This window comes from Rhinatrema bivittatum, chromosome 2 (genome assembly GCF_901001135.1).
Source record: "Rhinatrema bivittatum chromosome 2, aRhiBiv1.1, whole genome shotgun sequence".
In the NCBI taxonomy this organism is placed as follows: domain Eukaryota; kingdom Metazoa; phylum Chordata; class Amphibia; order Gymnophiona; family Rhinatrematidae; genus Rhinatrema; species Rhinatrema bivittatum.
The window spans coordinates 23764321-23769972 of NC_042616.1; the positions used below are offsets into that span (position 1 = coordinate 23764321).

The 5652-nt window shown below is 47.9% G+C and overlaps 1 long non-coding RNA gene across 1 annotated transcript; it reads right to left on the reverse strand.

The window, feature by feature from the left end:
- Nucleotides 1-1015: 1015 nt before the first annotated feature.
- Nucleotides 1016-5443, reverse strand: LOC115083690. The gene is made up of 3 exons (XR_003854383.1): nucleotides 5200-5443; nucleotides 2266-2398; nucleotides 1016-1150 (listed from the first exon to the last, which is right to left on the reverse strand). It is a non-coding gene; the product is annotated as an uncharacterized LOC115083690 (long non-coding RNA).
- Between the last annotated feature and the right edge of the window lie 209 nt (nucleotides 5444-5652).

The following is a 5652-nucleotide window of genomic DNA, read 5'->3' on the forward strand; positions in this document are numbered from 1 at the left end:
CTCGCACTGACAAATTGCAAGCGCCCAAAATTTATGCGCACCAATAGTACGTGCCACAAACACACACACACACACAGACTGTGCACCTAAACCTGGGCGCACGACCAAACGGCAAAACCTGTGTGTACAAACGTTGCTTCCAGAACTGGGCGCACAGCACGTGTGCAGAGCCAGATGCACCAATGTTCCACTAGAGGGCAGTAAAGCGGCACAAAAGCGGCAAAAATGCAGCCGTGGCCTTCCATGCGGAGCGCAAGAAACAAGCCTTGCTGCGGGGCCTAGCCCACCGGTGCCGCTCAACCTGCCAAGTTCCCCTAACACCAATGGGTGCGGGAACAAACGCCGGAATGGCACACCAAGCACGGAGACCTGAGGAAGTCCTGCAGACCCTTCTGTAATGTCTCTGTCTTCACTAAATTCTTTATTATTTTTATTTTTTTTTAAACTTACCTGAGCTCAGTCCTTACCGGCTGAGTACAGAGCACCACCGCTTTCGGCCTCCTGCACCCACTGACTTTAAGCTGTACAATTGTTTAGCCTCAGCCTTACTGTTCCTTATTCCAAAGGGTGTCAGTTCCCTAATTATCTATATTTTTAGATTAGACTGCTTGCTGTGGCTAAACCTTCGGGGGGAGGCTTCTCTCCTGGATCCCTTTTCTATAATATATGTCTCAGGAAACACACAGGAAGACTTTTTCTTTTTAGAATTGTACAGATAATTCATCTTTTATTAGTATTGAATCCTAACAGCAAGCATACATTTCATTATATGTAAATAGGTTATAAGTATTTTATAAAATGTTCCAGTATAACTGTAAAAATGGTCGTCTTCCTGGGGAGAAGGGTACAATGCAATGTACATGCTGAGAGAGTGCAGGCCTTCTCCAAATATCCAGTGCTCCAACCACACCTTATATACAGGTTTTTCTCTCTGTCTGACCTCAAGCCCTCTGCATGCAGTCAGCAGTCATCCTTCTGACCACCAAGACACACATTTTCCTTCATTCTACAAATAGCTTAACTTCTCTCATCTGTTTCCCCTTTGGTGCTCTCATGCACAGTTCCCACAGATAAAACAAAACTTTGGGTTCACGGTGATTCACAGGCACATGCATACGTCTTCTGCCAGATCCCAAGCTTCCCTGTGTTGCTGCAAGGAACAAGAACAGTACAAGTTTCCACAGTTTCACAGCCCCTAGGCCTCAAAAGGTCACAGGTTGTTGCAAAACTGTTACAAGGGTCAGGTCTTGTCTCTACATTTCCCTCTTGAGGAATTCCAGAATTAGGAATTCCTCACTATTAGGGAAAAATAAAAGAGCAATGGGTGCACTGGTAGGCAGGGCTCTTCAGCAGTGATTATAGATTATTCAGTGGGGATCTGGGAAACCCCCCCACCACTTTTCTTCTCCTGGTGCTGCTGGTTTTTCTCCCTTGCTACCTGCTCCATTGATGGCGCCGTGGCTGCAGTGATTGTCCCCGTGCTGTGAATGTCCTTGCCCCTCTTTTACTGCCTATAGCCCCTCTTCCTGCTTTGGGTGATGTTCAGATGCAACGTAATGATTCCTGAAGCCCTAGAAATCTTATAATATATTGAGACAATAACATAGGTTTTCCAATCTTACTTGTGTCTGTAGAAATTATTTTACTTTTACTGGTTAAGGAAAAGGGATCTCAGGTAACGGCACAGGGAGGAGATCTCAGGGATGGGAGGGAGAGGGAAAGAATATGAGAAGACCAGGGATGGGGTGAGAATAAGGAGAGGGATTAAGGACAGGAGATTAGAAAGTTTGAAAAAGAGGGGGAGGTTTGGAAATCTAGGATGGGGGAAGAGGAGGAAGGAGAAGAGGGGAGGATGGAGTAAGAGGGATTTCAGAGATGACTATTTGGGATCGGGAGGAGGGGGGAGGTAGGAAGGAGAGAAGAGGAGGTTCCATTACCTGCAGACAGAATCTGAGATCAAGGGAGGGAGATCCAAATTGCTATTGCTGTAGCGGGGAGTGGGAGAGTGGCCCAGAAAAGAGAAGGAGATACTCCATGCCGCAGGAGACGGAGGGCTCTGGGGATACATCGGGCTGCTTCATTCTTACAGCATCAGTGATAAGCTGCCAATTTCTTATCAGAGGGTTCACCCCTGCTCTGTCTGCCTCAATCAGGAGAGGGGGGAAATCCAGGGCTGTGTGCACATTTACTGTGTGGCGTTCACCCAATGATGTTTAGTAAAACATCCTCTGTGTATACTAGAAATGCAGATAATGCAATCCTTACCTAGACCTAGAGAGCTCAGGGTCTCATAATTCTCCTTCATCACCTCCCTGTAAAGCTCCTTCTGCTCTTCATCTAAATACTCCCACTCCTCCTGGGAGAAAGAGACAGCGATGTCCTCAAACGTCACCGGCACCTGAAACACAAGCCAGAAACACTCAGGGACACGTGGAGGGGCTCAGCTGGCTTTAATCCCATAACATTTTATCATGGAAGAGGGGACACCAGGACCCCTCATCCCCAGGACTGCCAGACTTGTTCCCCTGGACTCAGTTTCCTTTCTGGACCTCGGGGTTTACAAGTCTAATCCCAGAGACAGAGAATATCAGTCGTCTCTGCCTGGATAAATCTGAATAATAAAACCCAAGATCTAACAGAGCATTATCCAGAACATCAGGAACATCTGATTCTGTCACATCAGGAGGGCTCACTGTGCTCTCAGCCTCCTGGTTTGCTCAGTCCCTAACCTTGGGTCATCTTTGATGCCTCCCCTCCTTCTGCACATTCAAAACACTGCTAAAGTGAGTCAGTTCCTCCTCTATAACACTGCTAAAATCTATCCCTTCCTCTCTGAGCCTGCCACCAAAACACTCCTCCCCTCTCTTATCACCTCATAAGAACCTGCCATACTGGGTCAGACCAAGGGTCCATCAAGCCCAGCATCCTGTTTCCAACAGTGGCCAATCCAGGCCATAAGAACCTGGCAAGTACCCAAAAACTAAGTCTATTTCATGTTACCATTGCTAATGGCAGTGGTTATTCTCTAAGGGGTAGATTTTAAAAGAAGCGCGATCAGCCTACTTTTGCTTGCGCATCAGACTCAAGCAAAAGTACGCTGGATTTTAGTAGATACGCGCGGAGCCGCGCGTATCCACTAAAATCCTGGATCGGCGCGCGCAAGGCTATCGATTTTGTATAGCCTGCGCGCGCCGAGCCGCACTGCCTCCCCCCGTTCCCTCCAAGGCCGCTCCGAAATCGGAGCGGCCTCGGAGGGAACTTTCCTTTGCCCTCCCCTCACCTTACCCTCCCTTCCCCTACCTAACCCACCCACCCGGCCCTGTCTACACCCCCCCCTTACCTTTGTCGGGGGATTTACGCCTCCCGGAGGGAGACGTAAATCCCCGCGCGCCAGCGGGCCTGCTGCGCACCGGGCCGCGACCTGGGGGCGGGTACGGAGGGCGCGGCCACGCCCCCGGGCCGTAGCCACGCCCCAGTACCCGCCCCCAAAACGCTGCCGACACGCCCCCGGAACGCCGCGACGACCGGGCCCGCCCCCGACACGCCCCGACACGCCCCCCTCCGAGAACCCCGGGACTTACGCGAGTCCCGGGGCTCTGCGCGCGCCGGGAGGCCTATGTAAAATAGGCTTCCCGGCGCGCAGGGCCCTGCTCGCGTAAATCCGCCCGGTTTTGGGCGGATTTACGCGAGCAGGGCTCTGAAAATCCGCCCCTAAGTGAACTTAATAGCAGGTAATGGACTTCTCCAATCCTTTTTTTAAACACAGCTATACTAACTGCACTAACCACATCCTCTGGCAACAAATTCCAGAGTTTAATTGTGCGTTGAGTGAAAAAAAACTTTCTCCAATTAGTTTGAAATGTGCTACTTGCTAACTTCATGGAGTGCCCCCTAGTCTAATACCTAAAAGAATAAACAACTGATTCACATCTACCCGTTCTAGACCTCTCATGATTTTAAAACCTCTATCATATCCCCCCTCAGCCGTCTCTTCTCCAAGCTGAAAGGTCCTAACCCTCTTTAGTTTTTCCTCATAGGGGAGCTGTTCCATTCCCTTTATCATTTTGGTCGCCTGTTGCTATGCAAACTTTTTCTCTTCTGTTGGCAAACCACAGAAGCTGAAGGGCATGCATTAGCACTCCTCACTGAAAGGCCTACATTAATACTTCTTGCTGAGTTTGCATAATCTCGTCCTGAGCAGACAAAGTCTGCATTTCTTAAGCTCAAAGCATCAACAACTTTTACTTTTGACACAGATTGCTTGACATAGAAACCAGCACAGCATGAGAGATTGTAGCCATAGCAACGTAGGCATGCACGCAGGCAACATGTTGTATCAGCACGTAGGACGTATTAGCCAATCATATACTGTATAGTAGTTGCTGTGGAATTCTGTAACTCGATATAATAAAAACAACATCCTCAGACTGAGATCAGATGATCATCAGAGGATGCTGGCTCCCTAAGAATCCTGTCTGATATGCCTCTTCTTTCCCTTCGTCACTACAGTCGCCCTTCTCTGTACCTTCTCCATCGCAATTATATCTTTTATGAGATGCGGCGACCAGAATTGTACACAGTATTCAAGGTGCGGTCTCACCATGGAGCGATACAGAGGCATTATGACATTTTCCGTTTTATTCACCTTTCCCTTTCTAATAATTCCCAACATTCTGTTTGCTTTTTTGACTGCCGCAGCACACTGAACCGACGATTTCAATGTGTTATCCACTATGACACCTAGATCTCTTTCTTGGGTGGTAGCACCTAATATGGAACCTAACATTGTGTCTTCTGTAACTTGCTCTTTGCTGACCTCCCGCTGAATCGCTTTTCTCCACTGCAATCTCTTCAACATTCAGCTGCATGACTTCTCTGTCTTTAACCTCGCTATGATCATGTAACCCCTCTTCTCAGGTTGCTACATTGGCTCTCTGTCCTCTTCCACCTACAGTTCAAGCTTCTCTCCCTCCCCTACAAATGCATTCACTCTGCAGCTCCTCATTTTCTCTCTTTTCTTTTCCTTCCTCGTCAACGCCATTCACCAGGCAAGTTGCCTTCTCTGTGTCTTTCTCCACCACCGCCACTTTTCAATTCTTTGCTTTCCACCTTGCTTTGCCGAGTGCCTGGAAGAGACTTCCTGAGTCCATGTGTATTGCTCCCTCTCTGGCCATATTCAAATCCAGTTTAAAAACTCACCTTCTTGGGGGCGGATCCAAAATGGCCACTCGATAGACTCGCTCGGCGTTGGATCCCTTGGACATGTTTACTTTGAGTCTCTTTTTTTGCTGCATTTTACCTGCGATGGGGAGAAAACGCAAACCAAGGACTGAACCTCACCCTGCGGTTCCTCAGACATTGCCTTTCTCTGGCCCTTATTGTATAGCTGTCTTTAATCTGTTTAATATTCGGACATAAGTGTTGTGGGATCATTTAATAGCTAAGGACTAGAAAAGTTCCAGGAAGTGTCCTGCTCTAACCAGCTTGACCTAGGTTTAAACTGTTTAACTCCCTCCCACCCTATCCCTAGGTTTGTTTTTATTTATTTATTTATTTATTTATTTATTATTTTTATTATACCGAGTTTCATGATGGAATCACATCAACCCGGTTTACAATTAACAATGTGAGTAAAGGCAGAGAGTAACATAG